This window comes from Meleagris gallopavo, chromosome 16 (assembly GCF_000146605.3).
Source record: "Meleagris gallopavo isolate NT-WF06-2002-E0010 breed Aviagen turkey brand Nicholas breeding stock chromosome 16, Turkey_5.1, whole genome shotgun sequence".
In the NCBI taxonomy this organism is placed as follows: domain Eukaryota; kingdom Metazoa; phylum Chordata; class Aves; order Galliformes; family Phasianidae; genus Meleagris; species Meleagris gallopavo.
In genome coordinates this window covers 13,254,266-13,276,768 of record NC_015026.2, presented here as the reverse complement: position 1 = coordinate 13,276,768, position 22,503 = coordinate 13,254,266, and the positions used below count along the sequence as shown (strand labels likewise).

The 22,503-nt window shown below is 35.2% G+C and overlaps 1 long non-coding RNA gene across 1 annotated transcript; it reads right to left on the bottom strand.

Annotated features, from left to right (window-relative positions):
- On the bottom strand, nucleotides 1-17,386 carry LOC109370268. The gene is made up of 2 exons (XR_002120282.2): nucleotides 17,164-17,386; nucleotides 1-1,086 (listed from the first exon to the last, which is right to left on the bottom strand). It is a non-coding gene; the product is annotated as an uncharacterized LOC109370268 (long non-coding RNA).
- Between the last annotated feature and the right edge of the window lie 5,117 nt (nucleotides 17,387-22,503).

Genomic DNA, 22,503 nt, shown 5'->3' with positions numbered 1-22,503 from the left:
TTTTTTTAAGTTACTCTTACAGTATTACCATAGCAGAATACTGTTCAGTGACAGATGATTGGTAACAGGCTCTTTCATTACAGGTAATTCTTAATTACCACTATGTGAAGTGTTCTACAAATAAAGAGTATTAATTCCAAACTCACAGTTAATGATGAGAGACTGCTCTGTAGCAACAGTGACAAGCTAATAACAAGGTATAACCCAAGACTTGAAAACACTATTTTGTACCATGCTGATTTTGTGGTGGTTTGCAGGAATTAAAAATATTGCATTCAGCCTTAAATCAAGACTGAAATTTCACTAAAAAAATTCTCTGATTTTAAAGAATTACTTGCCACAAATGAAATCTATTGAAAATACTAAACTAGAAACATAGAAAAGCTGTTTTTCCACGTCTACCATTTTTCCCTTGTCATCTACTTTGTCAAGTTTTTAAAAAACCCAATAATAATTTACAAAAAAAAAATCACCACAAAACAGTCTTCCCAGTCTTCCTATTTACAAAAGGTTATAAATTAGTGAGGTCATTTTAGGCATGTTTTACTGACTTAAGTAGTGATAAATATAGCTGTTCTTTCAAGGAAAATTGTCATGACATAATACTCACGTCTGAACCAGAAAAATGAACATGTGCAAAGGAAGACAACAACACAAACAAGGAATTTGCTTGAACAGAACAAAGGAGAATATGTGCACTGAAGCTTCACAAAACAAAGGAAATGCTTACAAGTGTGGTGAGCCCTAGTGAGGAGCCCTCATTCTTTCTGAGAAAGTGATTACTGACTTCTAAAGAACTTCGTCAAGATATGACCCTTAGTAATGAATGTCTTTTTCAGGATTTAAGTTGATGCAGCTGTAGTCTCTTCAGGAGCTTAAATTATAAATACAAGCTAGGAAGGAATCACAGAGCAACTTAAAGTACATAGTACCAGCATTCAGAATTAGAAGAAGGGTCAAAGATCACCACTTTGAGGTTCCAGACTTCGTGGCTCTCTTTGATGGCTGCGAGACAGTTTTGGGAAGCGTGTAGTCACTCTCAAGCAACTGCTTTTGCTTACTGCTTCTCCAGAAGGTGGAATATCACTAGGAAGAAAATAAAGGCAGCGGTAACTTTTTTTTAATAAGTTATACACAAATTGTTCTGTCATAATTTTGAACATGAAAAAAGCAGATGTTATGACTGCCTGGCACATGACTGAGAAGTACAGCACACATCTTCAGCTACACAGAACTGCATTCTTTCTACAGGTATCTCAACTTCAATTTACAAATGGGCTCTTTCAGTAATGAGAACTGGTAGAACTTCCAGTTCTTTATGGAAAGTTGCAAATTACAAGATAAAGCATTGAGCTGCAGTTTGGAAATGGTGGAATAAGCATTTTGAAGTGATAGAAGTACAAGCACAATAGACATAAGCTTGGATGATGCTCTACTTAACAATCCTCTAATTGTGGATGGATGTATCATTATGCGATGAAGTACATTAGCAATACATCCCTGTTGGGAATTCCTGCGTCTCTTCTGACCCACAACAGACTACAGCCTTACATGGACGAGCCTTTTTGAAAAGACTCTGAGAAGTACATTAAGCTCAAGAACAAACAGCAACATAAAATTCAAGCTTACCTAGGTGATATTCAGAGGCTATACGCTCCTCGGAAAACTACAGTATAAAGGGATAGCATTGTTCTTTTGCCATTCTCTTAGAGGACTTCAGATGGTTTTTAGTTACGCTGCTTACATACAGACTAATATATAAATTTTGCATTTTGTAATTCATCTAGGTCGTAAAATTACACAGCATACAAAGTCAAGTTTATTTTATTTTTTTTTAATTAAAAAAAATTAAATTACTTATTTTCAGAGTGAGTTAATAAGTCCAGAAAGGAGGAACTACTCTTCTGCAGTTCTTGCCATTTTAAATAAATACAGATCTTTTAGAAAAGATTACCCTGTGTTTCCTTTTCCTGCAGTGACTGTCCTCACAGTCAAGACAACCCTCAAAAAGCCATAGGCACGTGCAGGCTCCACTATTCTGTACACCCTCATGGGAGAGATCATAGCAAGGCAAAAGACATTAACAAGGCCGAGGGTCATGTGCAAGAAGCAGAAAACTTCCATGAGATAAAGTAGCTCTATCATTGGTAGCAATTAGCTTTGGAACTACAATGCACACATTTGATGTTATTTACCTTAGTAATAACAACAATGTAATTCAGTACGGAAAAAAAATTGTCCAATTTAGATGATAACTTTAACAGGAAAAAAAAGGATTTGTAACAGTAGTATATTTCACTTGTCTAACTTTCCTTGCAGAATAGCCTGAAGTAATAGTTAAAATAGCAAGTTAGATGATTTTTCTGAATTAAAATTCACTATGTTCATGAAACAGAGTCTTCCTAGGCAACCAGGAAGTCATTTACATAAAAAAAGCATGAAGTAACTGAGGCATATATCCTCCTTTAATAACAAGACTAACAATCTAGATCTTTAATTCTATATTTTCTTTTCAACAAAATCAAATCTCTAAAAATTTAGCATATGTTACTAATTTTTAGTTGCCAAGGATAATAGGACTTCCAACCCCATGGTCCTGTGATACAGTATTTTGAAACTCAACACTACTTTCTAATTTGCTACAGAGAACTCTGATCATGTGAATTCAATTTCAGCTGTGCTCATTAACATTCTTTTAGTACATGAGTGTTATTGTTCATTGCTTTTATATTGTTTATAAAATTACTGCCACGCAGTGTTTATTCTCTAGTGTTTGTAGTACAGCATGGGTAGTAGTTTCAGAGGGTTGGAGTTTTTTTTGTTGTTTAACGTACAGATTTCATAACATGTAGATATAGCAGTTCTTAAATAATCAAGGATACAACTGAATAATTTTTTTTTGCCTGGTTGGGCTTTTCTCAAACTAAATTAGGTTAATTTATCAACAAGACACTGCCAACAGTGCATTAGCTTTGCAAGGCCAACAGAAGCTACTTTATGGCTGTACGGCAGTTTTACTGCAGAAGAAAGCACAGTGTTATGTGCAATTACTGGAACTTGGTGATGTACTTTTCTGAATGAACATTTTAATACTGAAGCTCCTCCTGCTGGCACGTCCACAGAATTACATTAATGCCAGCCCAATAGAAAATCACTTTTCCCTTCTGGAGAAAAAAATACCATTAAAATGAAAAGTGAAAAAGTGCAAAATAAGTTCCTCTAAAAGGATGAGATATTCATTTATACCAGTCTGTCCTGACAGGAATAGCTGAGATAATAACGTTCTTAGGATGAACACTGATGTGTGTAAAATAAAACAACTGCAAGTAATTCTTGCAATTAAATGACACTACTTCCAAACTAGATTTATCAAATAGAGAATTACACCTGATTTATCTTAAATGTATAAGCAATTTTTTTTTTTTTTTTCTTATCATCACAGTGGAAATTCTAAGACAAATCATTATGTCATGTAGATTTAAATAAAGCAGTTTATAACCAAGGAATAAGATCTTGATGCGTCCAACACAGAAAGACAAACAGAAGCTTAAAATGAATTTCAGCTGTTGTTGACCTGAAAAATTCGCAAGGAAACAGAGGTTGGATAGTGAAAAAAAGTTTTGGAGTATTAAAAAAAAAAAGTCATACATTAGTAAATATACATCTTAAGCCCCTTCTCTTCCACACTACTCCAAAAACTAATGCAAGAACTTGCCATCCAATTGTTGCTTATTTCAGCTCTAGCTTTTTACTTTGAAATTAAGATGCTGAATTTCAAATAAACCAGCAAGTTTAACTACTAAATTTGGGAAAAGAATGAACAACCACCCCCCAGAAACCATGGCAATAAACTAGGAAGTAAGGACTACTCTCCCATTTCTGTCCGATGTTAATGGATTTAACAAACTTTCTAGCCACCAGGTCAAACAGCCAAGTCTCTGGCACTACATGAGACACCTTTTCAAACCAATGGACAGATATTCTGTGAGCTCTTGGGCAGAAGTATGAGCACATTAAAATGATCCTGCCATTACTTTTGGCAAATACAAATGAAGATGAAATACTTGTTTTGAATTTATTTTTGCCAATCTGCATTTGGAATTGAGGAAGGAATAAGCGTACCTGCATGCAATTCTTTTTGTTCTGTTTACCTTCTTAACCACTGAAGTCCTAACAGGGTTTAATGCTGTAGACTGATTTTGGCAGTCATGCCAGAACCTGTTTGCCATGCATGAACCTGTTCAGCCATAGAATACTCAAGTACTAAAGGCTCAAGTTCTCTGCATTCTGACCTCGTCTCAGTCTGAAGAAAAAATGCGACCAGCTGAGAATCAATTCCTTCTTCCCACCATTTAGAATTTAAGCATTCCTTATTGATCTGCCTCGCATCTGTTTGGATACCAATCCTGTTGCATTGATTTTGTCTAGGTGTCAAGTTCTGCCTGAGGTGCATCTATAGAAAATAGCTTAAAATTACTGTCTTTTTAATCAGCTTTACTTTTTTCAGACCTTTCATTAATGTCTTAATTCTACATGTATCAAAATGTAAACCCAGCTGTGTTTTTATTTACATACACAGCACATGAAACAGCAGTATTCTCTTAGATGGCACCTCAAGCACTTACAGAAAGAAATGTATTTTCCATCTCATTTTCAACTCTTCTGAATAATGGTAGAGAGAGAAGTTTCTTATAAAAATAAAGTAACATGCATGAAATTGGAGTTACTTTTGTACCAGTCTGAGATCAGAAGAGTCTAGTAGTAATGAGCACAGCCTGGGAGCACAGTAAAGCTCAGGATCAAGCTGCTTATCTCACATAGAAATACATCTTCGGAAACAGTAACAATTGTAGCAGTGTTTAACGCACCTCATGAAGAATGGCATTAACAGGCAGATAAATCACATAACTTTCTGTTGACAGTTTCTTGTGGGAGTCATGTTTCTGTGCCGATACTATATTAAGGACATTCTTATTAATCAAACAAGAAATAATTCTCATCTGCCAGTACAACATATCTCAGCACCTTCTGCCAATTACAATCAGCTGTAACATCTGTTCAGTGACTAAGATTGTGACTTCAAATAATTTTGTATACTTTAGTAACACCTGCTAATCTAGTTAATACTTTTTTCCAGTTGTTGTAGCATAAATCAAATTGGAGACACGTTTTTGTCATCATTCCCAACTTTGCAGAAATTAAATTTAACTATTAATGAGAAACAGTGATCTACACTTATTAATATAAAAGGTTGCATTTGGAAGTTTAAATAGTCAGCTACTATCAGAACATGGGTAAAATTATTCCCCTACATTACAACTGGATAGTGAAACTTCTGAAGATACTACTACAACAAAGATGTCAGCTTAAATACTGAACAACAGCTCCCTTAAAGATTAGGTCTGGATTGACCAAGAAATTAAAAACATCATTTCTAGAATTAGAAAGGAGTAAGATGGAGAATTTTATCTTGGAGCAGTTTCATTTTGCAAGCAGCAGAAGGAAAAACTTGTTGTAAGACAGCTATACAGCACATGCCTATGGTTCCTCTTGGCAATGTTACTGTACATGCCCAAAGAGCAACAGGCTATGCTGATACAATGAGAAAACTATTTACGCTCTAGATAGGTGATATAACAACTTGACTGCAGTAACAAAATCTCCTAATGAAGCGTTTCTTCCTTTTAGACATACAGCTGCCTCTGTGCCTTGAGAAATGTGGGCCCAGGAATTTGTTGGCATCATGGAATCACCAAGGTTAGAAAAGACCTACAAGATCATCCAGTCTAACCATCCACCAATCACCAGTAGTTCAGTAATCCCTGTCCCTCAACACAATGTCTGAACATTCCTTGAACACCTTAGTGACTCCAACGCTTCCTGGGCAGTCCATTCCAGCACCTGACCACTCTTTCAGAAAAGTAGTATTTCCTAACACAGCCTGAATCTCCCCTGGTGCAACTTGAGGCCATTCCCTCTTATCCTGCCACTAGTTAGACAATAGAAGAGGCTGACCCCAAGCTCACTACAGGTAGCTATGGAGAGTGATAAGGTCACCCAAGCCTTCTCTTCTCCAGAAGGAATAATCTCAGCTCCCTCACATAAGGTCAGTGCTCCAGATGCTTCACCAGCTTCACTGCCCTTCTCTGGACACGCTACAGGACTTTGATATCTTACTTGCAGTGACAGACTGAAAACTGAATGCAGTACTCGAGGTGTGGACTCACCAGTCCTTAGGATTTAGATATATTTGAGTCAGCTGTAGAAGTGAAAATAGATAAAATATTCACTCTGCCTGACAATGTAAACCAGTCCCATTTAATTTTCCTTTGGTCATGCCTAGCTATTCTCAACACCTAGTGCTTTGGGATTTGTTTTCTTAATCTTCAGAAGTCTTCTACTGAAAGACTTTAAAAGAAGTAAGGCATTCAGAGTGGTTCAGTATATTTATGACTTACCCAAAAACTGTATTAAGACTAATAAATTAAGTCTCTTATAAAGAATTTATGAGTTCCTACAGCTTCGAATCAAATTCTAGAAAAGAGATTTGAGACATGGATTAATAAGAAAGAGATTCTTCTGCTCATTATGCAGTTGCAAAATTAAGAATTTTATGCAAGCTGTTTATGAGGGACAGATTTCTAACGTTTTCTACAGGGAACAGTAATCTCTGCAGACCCACACATTAGTGGTTCTTTTCCTCCATACATCAAGAACTTTACCAAACACTTAAGTGCGACTGCATTATACTTAAATCTGAAAATAAATTTTCACAGAGCCCTAGCATAATCAATTGCTGAGGCACTGTGTCATTAATTACATGCAGATCTGAAGAAAAATTACTCCGGTTTGCTTCTGGAGACAGTGACGTCAGCCATATTCAAACAAATCTCTCCAGTAATTTTTGAATAACAAGGTTATTTTAGCAGGAGCAAATTGAAGAAACCCATTTCACTATAGAAGAGATCTGCATGAGGACTTGGAAATCTGCAGCTACTCTGACTACATAACTATAGACAAGAATAGCCTGACATTATACTCAGGCCAAGCAGTCTAGTCATGCTGTCCCTAGTAAAGGGCCATACTGAAAAGGTACATGGAACAAGCATGCTGCAGATGAACTCTTTTTATGAAGTTATTTGTGTTATTTCTGCATAGCCCTCAATAGTTCAGGACATTTTGCATTTTTGAAGTGATCTGTATCTAATTTTGGTCTAATTCATACCTACAAAGAAAGTACTTGGATGCTTCTGAAGCACTCCCAAGAATATGCTTAAAAAATTAGCAACAAATACTTTCATTATTGATATTTCAATGAGGACAAGTGATATGACGGGTAAGTATAGACAAGCATATACGCAAATGGACAGTAATTACAAGAAGTTGTTCTAGAATTCTTCTGCTAACCATTCATGGATTCTGCTATCATCACAGCAGTGCAAAATACAATAAAATATATCATAAAAATAGCATCTGAAGCACAACAAAATTCAGCGGGCCCTGTTTAGAGCTGGGAGATTAACAAAGCCAAGAAAAAAGATTACCACATCATGTTTTGAAATTCCACTGGTGGCCTGTGGCTAATTCATGCTGTTTTTGCATAAAGGACGGCTGAAATATTTTTCAATATGACTTCAAAATGAGGAAAAGAAATGCTTAACTTTTCAGAAGGAGGTGGGATATTTAAGCATAAACAAACTAGTTATGGCCTGGATTAAAGCCAAATACATATGCAAGTACAAGGACATCTCCCTCATGAAGATTATTTGCCTTCTCTATTTGAATGGATGCATACATTTTTCCATTACAGTTAGTGCTGCACAGAAAGGAGAATGAATAAGCAATGGAAGACTGCAACGTAAGACGTATAAACAGGTTTTTCTAAACCACATTTTCTCAAGTATTCACTACTCCTTCCTGTGCAAAGAGAAAGGAATAAAGCTTATACTTCCATCTCTCAGCAAATTCTCTTCAAAATATTTTCATCTTTGAAACAGTAATTAAACAATCTTGGGTTTTATACCCCTTACAGAATACTTTGTTTTCTTGAAATACTTCAAATCTTACAATTAGATGAAGAGGAAATTTTTATTTTATTTTTTTTTAAAGTCAAACCAGTTTTAAAAAAACCTGCTACTACAGTAATTATGTAAGTTTTTATATGTGGGTATATTTACACACAGGCTTTTTGATTTAAATAACAGCATCTTTTCAATACTTATTCACCCCTCTGCCTATCACACCCCAGCACATTCATCAACTGAGACGATAATATTTCAGGAGGTTTAACATTATAAGCTCATATTTGGTAGTTTGTAATATTTATGAGAATTGATTATATAAATGCACTATGCCAAAACTATATGTAAATGCCAATCTTTCAAAAAAATGTTTGCAAATGTCACAGAGAACCACCCAATATGAAAAGGCCCCTTTCCTTCATCTTAGAGTGACTGATTAGTTCTGCACAAGGTCCTGATCTTCTGGCTACGAAATACAAAGTGTCTGATGCTTCCTGTGCCTGCATATAAAAGCAGGCACAGGAAGCATCAGACTTCCTGTGCCTGCTTTTATAGGCACTGAAATAAAAGTGTGCACTGATTTGAACAAATTGTTTATTACTTTTCAGCATCACATACTTTGGAAAAATAACATCTCAATTCAACAGAACATCAGAAAAACAATCTGGTGATAAGCCAGTAGGTATCTAGGTGCTGAAGAGGGAAGGCAGATCTGACGCCCTACTGTAAGGGGATATAGATAACTTGTTAGGATATTTTACTCAGATTCTGGTTCCTCAAAAAATTCACTAAATTATATTTCCCAGTGAAGAGCCCTGCTTTTGAATATCAACTACACGCTTACTGGTGTCTGATTTCTTCTACTCCTTCACAGACAGTCTTGAAACAAAAGTGGATTTTCAGACGGTCTGTGCATTGTTGGCAAATACCAAGCTTCTCCGACGGAATTCAAGCTGCAAATAGCAAGACGCTTTCTTTAAGCATACACTCCAAACATAAACCAGAGCTGATGTTTGACCCTGGAGTTATCCGTTATGAATTCAATCAATTACTTTGTCTTTTTAGTCTTTTAGTTTGTACATCGTTGTTCTAGCTAATGGAATTATTTTTCTAAATGGGGACTTCTCATAGGCCTCCAGAATGACTTTTGCCTAGCTCTTGTCACTCAGGCCAGACCAGCGCTGTTTTAAGTGACACGTTCTGCCATGCAGACTGGTTAAAGTCAGTCAGAAACCTCCCAGTTCCTTTCAGTGCACAGAGATTAAGGAATAGAAATAACCCCGGCCTTTGTTAGAGCAGTAAGTCTTCAAAACCTTCCAGAGTACCTTCCAGAAGTGCATTATATGCAATTTCCAAACATATTAATTATAAGTGAGAGATTATCTGTGGTTTTTTTTTCCAGCTTCATTTAAAAATTTCTATTCATTCTGTGAATGTATATTTAAATAAGTGCTCCTCTCTTTAATTGTACATTTCAAATTCTAATTAAAAAAAAAAAAAAATCACAAAAAGTGGCAAGAACTTCAAAATACATAATCCCATCTACTAAAAGCCCTCTACTATACTATATACCTAAAATCTGCTTGCAGCTGTATGAAGAATGTATCTCAGAAAATTTATCTTTCTTAAAATTTCGTGGGCTTTCCCCGTACTCTGCATTTCCAAAACAAAAACAACCAGATTTTGGAGCACCCAAGCTATTGCTGTACATGGTGGAATAATAGGTCATCAAAAGGGATTCCAGAGCTCTCATACCCACCTGCAGATGCACGTAGATTTCTGACTGACCAGATGGCTTCTTACAAAACAAGATATTTATATGATTAATTTCAAAAGCAATTCATGGTGGTACACTTATTTTCTGCAAGAGATCTGGGGATGGTTCCCTTTCACTATTAGTTTCCAAAATAAATCGCCTGAACTAGTTGTTACGCAGTCTTCACCTATGTGTGCTGATATTTGACTGTGAATATCTAAAGTTGGCAATTTTCTTAAAATAACCTCCATAAAGAGAACCTTAGCAAATAATTATAGATTAACTAGTTCAAGTGCAGAAGAAACATAAATACTACAAACTATATAGTAGAATTTTTAAGGGAATCTATGAAATGCACAATTCCATTATAGAAAACTTATATAGATTATATTATTTTATATATAGCCTTGTTTCACTTATATTACTGCTGGGCAATTAAATGGCCATCGATAGATCATGTTCGTAATTATCTGATACACAAGTCTGATTATCAGATGGTACTAACCAGGGGCCAATGTAACTTAGCAGGCAGGAAATTGTCCCAGGAAGGGGAAATTCTGTGAAAATAACATTATTCAGCTGGATCAGGGATACCTGAGAAACATAAACTTGCAGACTGACAAAGAAGTCATGTACTTGAAACAGTCTAGAATAATCACATAATGAATCACATACCAGTCTTACAACTTTGCATTCATTCTCTATAGAGATAATTCAGTACTGGGTTGCTGAGTAATTCCAAAAACATCTACTGAGAAAAAAAATTATCTTCACATCAGATAAAAGTTTTTGCTTAAAGACTGAGCAAAAACAACTTTTCATCTGTACTTGCTTATATTCCCAAGGTTTTAGCATGCCCTCAGCTACTCATTATTTGAGGAGTGCACAGAAAAATTAGCAACTCCTCTGGAAACATCAGTGGACAGGGAGGGCAACCAGGGAAAACAGCGTCAATCTTTTCTCATATATATATTAGAAAGGATTTTATATTAGGTATATTATTGGAGCATTTATTTATTTTAAGAATCCTACTCAAGTTACTACACCAGAAATTGTTTTGCAATATTGTATGAATAACTAAACAATCACAAAGACGTGCAAGTTTTGGCCATGAGTATTAGACTTAACTGCCTTTACAGATCCTGTACATCTGTTCGTGAACACACACACAAACAAAAAAGCTGGAACTTTGATTATTTGCATTTGAAGGAAAGAAATGTGTGGTAAGATTTCTTTGCTATTCAAAAAAAATAAGTTCTATGGGCTTATGAGAAGCATTTTTTTTTTTTTTCAATCCTGCAAAGACTTCAATCTTTCGAATATAAAGTTTCAAATATCATTATTTGACAACCATTCTATGATTCTACAACAATTAGCAATCAGAGGTAGTCTAGGAAGTTAAGAGAAAGTAGTCTTCAGCGTATTGCATTGTATTTTTACTGTTTTCATGGTTATATTTTGCAACTCTTATCATTCTATATGTAAATGAAATCTGTTTATTTTATCTCGAGTTTATATTTGGAGATAAACACAAATTACAAACAGCATATTAACCTACTCTAGAGCCTGCTGAACAGTGAATATACCTAATTTATCAAAGGGGGATTAGTAAATTGAGTTGACAGGTGGACTCTAAAGCTTTGGGCAAGCCCAGCAAACTACACAACATGCACAAACTCAACAGTACACTCAGCTAAAAGACTAACAGATTGCCAGGATGAATCAGTGTTACAAATACAGTTAGAATCAAGCATATTAATGCATCTGGAAGAGCTGCTGGTTACCTTACCTAGGCAAGTGTTTTTTCCTGTGACTTTCCATGTAGTTCATACCTTAAGCTTGGAAAACAAGCACAGTAGCCTGATTCAGAAATATCTGTACTTTAAATCATAATAAAATTGTCATCTAGATTTAGTTTAGTGTGAACGTACCTGCACCCCACACATGAATATTTTATAAGCTTATATGTTCATTCACCACTGTATAACAGAGCTAACAGAACTTTTCCTACCAGTCACTCCTTCCTCACTCCACACAAGGGGTAGCACAAGGAGTGCTAGAATATTTGCTACATCAGACATCTGCATACCAAGATCCTGTGTGGAGTTGAATCTTTATTCCCAACCCCCTCTTCTCCCCCAGTTTATTTTCAAATGAAAGATGAAATACCTTCTACATTACAGACAGTAAAAATTCTCTGTCTATCCTAAGCCTCATATTTTGCTGTTATTTCACCTACACTGCCATTTCCAATAAAAAAGAGCAAATTGCCATTACTTACATGAAACGCCTTGTTCGCTATGCGCACGAAGGACAAGCAGAAAACATTTCATTCTTTCCTACTGTCCTCTTTTTTACTAACATACATTCTCTCCATTCATTCCTACCTGCTTCAAACTCTCTCACCTCCATTATTCTAACTCTACTCATTCATTCTCTATTACCCACCTTCTCCAGTTTTATTTTCTTTATTAATTCACATCAACAGCCACAACACCCTATTGCCCAATACTTCCCCAGCTATTTTGTTTGCTGGTAATTATTCTTGCTGCCTTCTCTCAATCAAACCCTTGTGCTCAGTTGATACTATCTAGCAGATTCAAACCTAAACCTATGCTGTCCGTAAGTCAATCTTTCCTACAGCTCCCCATCTAAATCAATTCACTCCAGCATTAAAAACCTACACATCAACTTATCTCTTTCAAATCAATTCATTTATCTAATTCATGTTTCAGTTTGCTCTAATTTCACATTTCCTTTACTGTAATACAGGCTTCAGTTCCCTGTTGACTCAAGTTTTCAACCATGTTGATCTCATTCAGAAAACCTGCTGAGTCTTTGATATCTTTTGTTCTATCATCCAAAATAAGTTTTGTGAAAGCTATTAGTTTAAGGCAATTTCAGTACTCGTCCACAGGCTGTAAACTCCACTTCAAAGTTCTTGCTAGAAAAGTCACTGCAGTTAACAGAACCACTTCTCTGTCTATGCACTGTTTTCAGATTAAACAAAATCCTAAATGCTGAGCTGTGCGCCCTAACATGCTATGAAATGACACCTGCTTGTGTTAAATTCGGCTTCTATATGTCATTATTTAATTATATTAAGCAGTGTTAATAGAAGCATATTGGTACACAATGCCTACAAGAAACATATATTAATTCTATGATATATAGAATAACTTATATCTAAGTATCTAATAGCAAGAAAAGCTATCAGATGACAGGAAGAACTGTATTTTATTCGCTCTTAATTTCACTTTGGAACATCATGCTACTTTATCAACACAGATAACGAAAAAAGTAACTTTGCAAACCTTAAGTCTGAACCAACTGAGAGGATACGGAACAGTCACTTACCATGTGGAAAAGCACAGCAGATTTGCAACAAACGCTACCAGACAAAGACCTGACTGACTTTTTCAACAACTATTCAAGTTTTGAGTTTCCAATACATTAGAGCCAGGATCAAAGTTCTATTTCACATAATCTGTGAAACCCCGGAAAATTCAGACTGTTAAAATTTCAATCTATTTGTGGAAGGTGTTGCCATGGACTTTTTTTTTTTTTTTAAAGACATCTGAGATATTTTTACTTCAACAATCATCAGTGCTTGGCAACACAGTTCTGCTGAAAGATAAATGCTGCATAATGTGTCTACATGGTTTTATGCGTAGATCAATCAATTAACATGGCAATAAATTAGCTTCATTACCACGTTTCAGGTATTAGGAGGCGCTTTACTAATTAAAATTCACATACTTAAGCAAATGCTAGTCCCACTTTCTTCAAGAAAATTATATACCTCTTTATCGAAGTACATGCTTACTGTTACAGAACATAACAGAGATTTGCTGAATAGATACTGAACTCAGTGCCAAGCTGATAACACAGGCTGTCACCTCAAAGGATGCAAACAAGTGAACATTTGCCCACTGGCAATAGTTTAGGACCTATGAGATGAACAGTCATTTATGCTATTAGAAGCCACATGTAGGTGCAACAGCTTTTACAGATATCCCATCATCAACTCATTTTTTGAAAAATTCATCTGTTCAAAATTGCATTTAAAATTTCCTTACATCCCACTGATATTGTTTGCAATGCTTCAGGGTTAGATCACACCGTTTGTGAATCTTTATATGTGAAGACATTAGCGCCTATGTATTCAAAGATCTTATTTAAAATACTATTCCGTAAATGTTTCTGTGAAGAGATTTAAGTTCATCCTTAAACAGTGCCTGTGTCTGCTGTAAAATAAACTATATCCTGTGGAGAGAGGCTATTGAATGAAATATTAACTGATAGGCAGGATATTTGGAAAGTAATTTTGAAAATGTGAATACAGACATTTCCACTGACAAAGCAACAAAGCCAACTAAGTGGCACTGTTCTTATTTGAATTATTTTTTCTATTATTTAAGAAAAAGCTCTAGAGAAACAATACACAGACGTTTGTTAACAGAATCTTTTTGTCATGTCAGGATACGAAGGAATATTTGAGAACCTGCTATAATTCATTGCTTCAATGAGAATTATGAAATCGACAAAAGAATCATACATACTCGTTTCATTCCAAGAATTTAAGATTTTTTTCTTTGTATCAGCAGAATACTGATCCGTGCATCACAGACAGAACCCATTAAATCAGGCTTCTGATTTAAATTCAGCGATTCTGAATTTCTTTTTGTGCAGTTCTCCATACCTAGAACTTTTGTTAATGCACAAAAAATGAGACCCGAGTTGTATTTATACACACGTAAAAATAGCCAGCACCGATTCTAAGAAAGCAAGTTCATTGTTTAGGTTTGAAGAATAAGAGGAAATTTGTTTTCCCTTCTGGTTCCTAACATAAGTGGCTGACAGATTGTAAATACACTGTTCTTGAAGCATCACCTTTCAAAGTAAAATAAAAAGATACAGTAATAAATAAACTCTTACAAAAGATAGATTTTTGTAAAAAGAGTAACATGATTGTTTTTACATTAGTACTGTATTATCTCATGGTTTATCATCTCACACAAAACAACGTCATTTTGGTTAAAATATGTAAATGATCCATAACAGTCCAACTAATGAACTGCTACAAACACGTTTTTCATCTATTCAAGCCAAAGCTTTAAATTAGTATTTTTAAAAGGAGTAGCCATTGTATTTCCTAATCTAATAGTCTCTGGTTTAAATTACTGTTCACTTTTACCTTACTTTAATACCCATTTTGTCAATATCTTTATGATCCCCTGAAATGCTAAGCTAACAATAACTACTAGAGCTACTCTGTGTACATTTGAAACCAAAAAACAATTTATTACAAGCCTTGTATCTTGAAATTGAACAGGTTGAGGAGGAAAATCTAGCCTTGACTAACATGTTACTCTGCTTTACTCTTATTTCTGTGGAATGAACAAAAGATAATATAGGAGCTTAAATAGTACCTGTTGAACTTCTATTCAGATATCAATCAATTTATTTTCCTGCTGCACCGGTAAAACAGCTGATTATTAAATGAAGTTGATGAGGAATTATCAGTTCACTACATCACAGAACTGTACAGAATCATCTTAAAATGAAATATAATGGGACAGGAAGAAAAATAATTTGAGTTAAAAATTCAATGGCAAATGCATTTTGAATTCGCCAGCATGAAAAACAATTTTAAGATGACTGAACAAAAAGCTATATATGGGTCCGTTAACTAGAAGCACATAAAATCATTTCCATCTTTACAGCCCTCAGTCCGATGCTATAAAATGAGTTCGTAAGAAGGTGAGATATTTGATTCTACAGACATCATTGTTCCATTTCTGACAACCTCAAGGCATCTCCTAAAATTGATGCTGGCTTCTTCAGATCCAGATAAAACTTAAAATACAAAAGCTACAAAATAAAACTTAGCATTCCTCCATTTACCTATGCATCTTTTAATAAATACAGCTTTCTTGAAATTAAGCTTAAACTTGTACATCTAAAACTCTTCCGCATAAGACCATGCAAGTGCACCATTTAAGTATGGACCCTTTCATTGAAATGTTTTCAATTTAAATGGTACTTGACTTTGCAAATCAACCTAACCACAGAGGCACAGAGCCTGTGTCATGGTTGTATGATTTTCTGTTATCAGTATTCCACATCATAACATCATGTAGAGCACTGTGAGTTAAAGAGATAATGCTCCAGTTCTGTGGATTGTTGATTTTTTTTCCAGGCACCTTTCACTGCTCCATTTCTGTTTCCTGTTCAGAGGGAAAGATAAAACTGCTCACAATTCACAAGGCAGCCCCTTCTGCTGCTCGTCTCTGCAGTGCATGCAGAGCCCCTAGCTGTCTCACCTTTAGCTTTAAGAGTAAGGCTTTTGACTTTGGATACTCTCCCCCTCATTTTATCTGATTTATTAGCTTCAATTCCAATTATATTGGATCATATTGTGTTATTGCACATTCTGATATCATATTTAGTAAATTAGTTTTCTCCGTTAGTTTGTTGCCACTGTTTTGTTTTGAGGCCCATCTCTCTGCCTTTTCTCACCTTTTCACCCTTCCTCCTCCCCCAGGGTGAGGGTCCATGGGTCCACATATGCCCCATTAGTCATGGAACAGGGCCAAACTGGCTCAGAAACCATTCACAGCCTGTACAGACTTGTGAAGAGCAAATTTACTACAATGCCTTACTATGAATAAATAGATTTAGCACACAGCATACAGAAAATCTATTAGCAAAACTTAATGTCACTTGCAAAAGCAAGTTTTCATCAATATCAGTTTTTAAAGTGCTCTACATAGTTCTTTACAGTATTTGTAAATCATATGTTTATAGCAAAACAAAGGTTTAACGAATGATATCCCAATGTGATTCATTATCAAAGGGTTTGCTTTCAGGTTATTAGCAGACAAGACTGTGTTAAATTATTTCTGGACACATTCAAAGTAACATCAGTGAAGTCAGAACATACATTAGCAGATTGCAAAGTTCATCTAGAAAGAATTCAAAAGCTTGACTTTTTAATTTGGTAAGTACACTCTAACAGTGATCCACCCTCATTCCTCAAAATAAAACTGAACACAAAACCCACAAAAGCAAATCAAAACACTGATTTTAAAGCCCAGAGAAAAAAACTGAAAACATTAACTCTTTGAAAAATCTGCATCAATGCATATTCTTCATGTTGAAAGATTTACACAGTGATTTTGTTCAAAACCACAAATTAAATAAAGTTAGCATATACGTCATATATTCCTTTAAGTACAACAGAAGCATTTATAATTTGAGCAGATGCTGTCTATCAGAAAAAACAAATAACAGTGTTTTGAAAATTTGGGAGATGTCAGAAGTATATTTTAAATTGTTACAAAAAAGGCTAAATATTTTCTTGAATACTTGACAGATACTTACACAAAGAAGGGCATCAGCTGAATTAGAGTCTCTTTTTTGGGATTGGCTGTGAATTCTGGCACAACTTGAATAACTTTGTTCATTACATTCCTTAGGTAATTTTGCAGCTGTTTGCGGCGCTCTTCTACAAATTTTGCATCCTAAAAATAGAAAGAAAAAAAAAGTAGTGCAAATAATTTTTTTAAATTTCCAATTCTATTGTATCAATAATAACTGTTCTAATAAGCATCCAATTTAATCTTTTGATGATCCATGTATCCATGTATATTCTGTTTAAAGAAAATGTTGGTGATTTGTAAAAACATGCAAACAAGGAATAAACACCTTGACTCTGCACTTGAATAAAGACAGTCACATTCAACCTAGCAAAAAACCCGTCACAAAAACATCCACTGATACCGACTTCTCTACTTGGCAGAATCTCTTCTGTGAACCACAATTCTTTTTCCAATAGCAGATCTGCAAAAATCATCAGATGTTGCCTGGATTGTGCAACAAGCAAGTTCCATCTCAGAAATGCAGGCATGCTGATTACCTGGTTTCAATGTCAGAATAAGGACTTTAGGAACAAAGTCAAAATCACAATTAGCTGTAGTTCTCAAAAGGAGAGTATTTTGTAGAATGTCTGTTCAGCCTTCATTATTTGTCTAAGAAATATGATCGAAACCATTCTGTGTTTCTTGCAAAAATAAAAGACAACTCAATAATACAGTACAGTAAATACAGTTTACATGCCACCAGAGAATTTCAGTATATTAAAAAGATCAAGTCATGCAGGGGATTCAGATTTGAAGATTACTCCTTCCTTCAGAAAAACAGACTAATTCATCATCAAAGCAGGGAAGCTCCTTTGAATTCAGGACAATCACTGCAGAGTTCCTAGAACCCTTACTAACATTTTGTTCTTGTATCTCATTAGAAGTTGGCAGTCAGGGCAATACTTTTATGAGACAGAGAGAATGAGAAAAGATTCTGAATGGCATTTCCCAAAGTAGACCTTCAAATTCAGAGTTATAAAATCCACCATGTTAACTGAAGCACATTTGCAAATATTGGCAACAAAGACATTCTAAAAAAGCCTAAGCTTATTTTCACCTTCAACGCGTATTTTCTCTTGACCTTTGTTTGCAGATGAATATTTAACAGCCTGTAATTACTGCAGACGTTCGTTTTACAGGCATTAAAATGCTACACAGTGCTTCTTTAAGTTCACAAAATTTCAATGTATATACAAATACACTTTTTTTCTTCTGTTTTCTAGACGTGAACTTCTATTGATGATCAACGATGATTTGACATTCAAAAGTTGTATTAACACACAGAAGAATCAAGATCAGTAGAGAAATAAAGATGAAAGCAAACAAACACTACCACAACCATGTTATATAGTTCACTGTTTCTTTTCCATCAGTTACATTACTTTGTTTTTCAGCAAGTTTACTACATTCATGCACGTCCCCCACAGGTCATGCAGCAAATATTTCTAGTGTTAAATGACTTACTGAATAATGAAAAACTAAAGCAGCCTGAAAACTCTTGGAAAATGATATTTCATGTAGAAAAGTTCTTAATTGTTAACACCTCATGCAACCCACTCCACAGTCACACCCCTGCGCCCCCAACCTAGTACAGTCACTGCTTGGTCAGAACAGAGCAACAGCTTGCTCACGCCTAGCAGTACTAATCAAGTCGGACAAGAGTGCAGAACAGAAGTCTACACAAGCTGTTGGGAAATGTTAAAGCAAAAATTTTTACATGTGCTGACACATAATAGAAATAAATAGAATGTGAGGAATAAATAAATCGAGTCAATTTTCACTAAGATATTCATTTCACCTGTTCTACTAGTTCTCTGGCTAGCTCAAGGAGCAACTTTTCCTTGTTATCTTTTCACTCAAAGGATTTCCATCAGCACACACATCAGTCGAGACACTGATTTGCTACTGCCAGCTGCATGAGGCAGAAGACAGCAAAGCATGTCACAGGGTGTCCCACATCAATCTCAAAAAAAGAGCTTTCGTGAAACAACTTTGGTACTGAAAGCTATAACCACAGGAATGCCAAGCAATGCTTGGCCTGAGAGAAAATTTTATATATGGAGTAATCCTTTCCCCTGCTCTAGGCTATGTAGTACAGAGACATGAGGAGCATCCCTTTGCTCTGCAAGCCTGCACCCAACCCTGAGGCAGCCTCAGGTTTGATCCCTTCCAGAGAACCAGCCTCATCCCCCACTGCACTTTCTTGATTCTGTTTTTATCGCTTCCCTCAATATTGTTTTACCAAGCCCCCCCAGAATTTTTATTTATTTGTAATACAATCATTAGCAGTTCTTCAATTAGGACTTTTTGGTCACAAATCCTCAACAACATTATTTGTGAGGAAATCATTTTAATTAGGTTAAAATTTGTTCTGCTTTCTTTAATCCCACCTCTTTGCTGCACATGTATTTAAACAAGCACATTCCTTCTCGCAGGCAGGACCACTACCTCGGTTATAAACACAGGAACAAAATGCCAAATGCAGGTACTTTTCATTGCTCATGTTAATGTAAATCATGTCCCTAACTACAGATGCTATCTGCACAAAGTCTTCTAGTTAATCTGCTAGAAGATGCTTGGAGAATGCATTTTTACTGTTTATAGTTGATCTAACCAGTGCTCATAACATAGGTTTTTTTCTGCCATTTCTTCAAGTGAAATACTGAAAAAAAAAAAAGAAAAAAAACACAGGAGCTAAACTCAACCTTGAAACACAGTTAAAAAAGCTTTTAGCCTGATCTAAATTTAAACTCCAAAATAAGCACTGAGCAATCTCTACCACAACTTTCTTTACCATGCCCACTTTCCTCATCAGAAGCAATGTAATCTAGGATCAGAACGATGTAGATGCATGTCTGTGCTTTGTCATCACAGGTTTCACAACAGTAGATTGGCTACTCAGAAATTACTTTATCATTCTTACTGCCAGTTAGGAGCAGTGACCAAGAGTTCTTGTCATAAGCCCGTAAAATAGAGCAGTTGGTAAATAAAACCCATTGAACCCAACTATCTACAATTTAGTATTTCATATACCTACTAACAAAGGATATTTTTACAAGCAGTAATTAAAAGGAAAGACGCTGTTTCAGACTTATTAGTAATGTAAAAACACTTTCTGTGGTAACTCGGTGATTATACGTAATTTTATCTGTCAAAACGTGCATATCAATTTACACAAAAAACAACAAAGATCTTTCTCTAAGACTCAATATATGAAGTTGTGCATGCCCCAATCTGCCTGTAATTTGGAGACAAGGTTCTTTTTTTTTTTTTTTTTCAAATTACAAACAAATTACATTTACCCTTGCAAAATCTCTAGCATTTCACAGATTAAATATTTAATACTTTTTTTTTCCTCCAGAAAGCACATACATACACCAGTACTAAATAAAGGAAGGCATTGTCTCACTGACAAGTTACTAATATGGTTCAAAAAGAGAGCTGCTCTCAGAAATACGTAATAGAAAAAAGATCTGAAATTCAAGAGAAATATATAGAAGAAAATGAATTGGTAGGATGATCACATAGTAGGCTTTGTCATTAACAAGGAGAATAAAGAACATCTTGAATCATCAAGCTAGCCATTTAACCAGTTCTGTTATGAAAAGCTTTTTCTTTGTCTCATAAATACCTCAAGTAATCTTTTTAACTGCAAAAAAGTTTTATGAATTTTACCTGTTTTTATCACATATGTTGCTTATTTTTCAAAAAAGACATCACTAACAGGAGTCAAAGAACAGATTATAAATATAAATACTTGAGTAACTGCAGAATTTATTTTTTCCCCCTAAAAGTACATACCAAAAATGGCACTAGAACCATCCTCATACATATTTAGATCCTATACCTTCAGGAGCTATAACTGTTTATAGAACACAAACTATATATCACTTGAAATTATTACAAAAAAAAAGGTGATTTTATGAGCAGCTTTCTTCATTTCAATGTAGAACACAGTGGATCCTTCCATAACCACTTCGGGAACATTCATTTTTAAGCACTTTCTTCTGAACAACAGGCTACAATCTCACTAATTGACTAATTGTAAACCAAAATGCAAGGCTAACTGGCCCTTTCAGTTCTGCTAAACGTGTCTGGTAGTAAACTGAACATTCCCTTCAGAATTGAAGAAATTTAACTATTCCACATAAAACATCTCCTAGTCTGTTCTTGATGAGCCCAGTCCTTAAACCCACAGAACTACATGTGGCAAAAGGGTGTTTAAAGCAGACAGCTTTGATTTTAAGATCTGAGATTTCAATTCAGACAAACTCTTCACACACTCACCTGTCCTATGGACAGCTACTATTGCTCTTTGTAAAGATGCTGAATCTGACTTACTCTCTGTCTGAAAGGTAGCTCTGTTCTGGCTGAAGAGAAAGCCTCTCATATTCAGTGTCACTTGAATTACAACCCCTGACAGCATCCAGCAACTATCAGTGACTCATTTATACAAAAAATACAGACATTCTGACATAAGTCTGTAGGCATCTTGGTCACATTTACCATCAATTCATATGAATTCATAACTGCACACAAATTGTTAAATGAGATCTAGCACACCAGCATAAACACTCAAAACACAAAAAATAAAACTGCTATGGGTTCTGGACAATTACTCTCCCAAATTATTTCCTTGCCCACAGTTCAACAGCATATATTTTTTCATTAACAGTTCACAAAATTTCAGTTAATAACCGAAATTGTTTCAGGTTGCAGATGCATTAAAGCACATCTGGGAAAATACTCATTCTTCTTGTTTAATTTGGAATTTATATCACCCACAATATTTTATAAAATTGTTTTTGACTGAGAATTTGCCAAATTTCTGCCCACAAGATACCAGTACCAAACTACAAATTTCTAAGAACAAGAATATATAATAGAAATCTTAAAGACTGTCAAAAGATGTTAAAAGATTTTTAAGCTTTAAAAACAAGAAGCAGAGCCTGACATACCAAACTTAATGTTACTGTGTTTTGCAATACTTCATTACAGGCCAAGTTAACTCCAGCTTGCAGCTCAAATCATTTCACACAACTGCTGGTCTTTCAATAGACTGCTATTATGTAGCAGATGGCGAAATTTCATTATTAGTGGGAAGCTCACTTAAGGTGATTCAAACATTTTCCATCAACTGTTGAAAGTGGTATGATTGCCATGGTTACCTGCCATGATTTAGGGACAAACACATTCTGGTTTGCTGCTGCTGCAAACAATATAAACCCCCCCGTTTCTGATGCTCTAAATACCAGTTATCATTTATCTAACCTATTGTTAGTGCAAGGGTAAAAATTAAAAA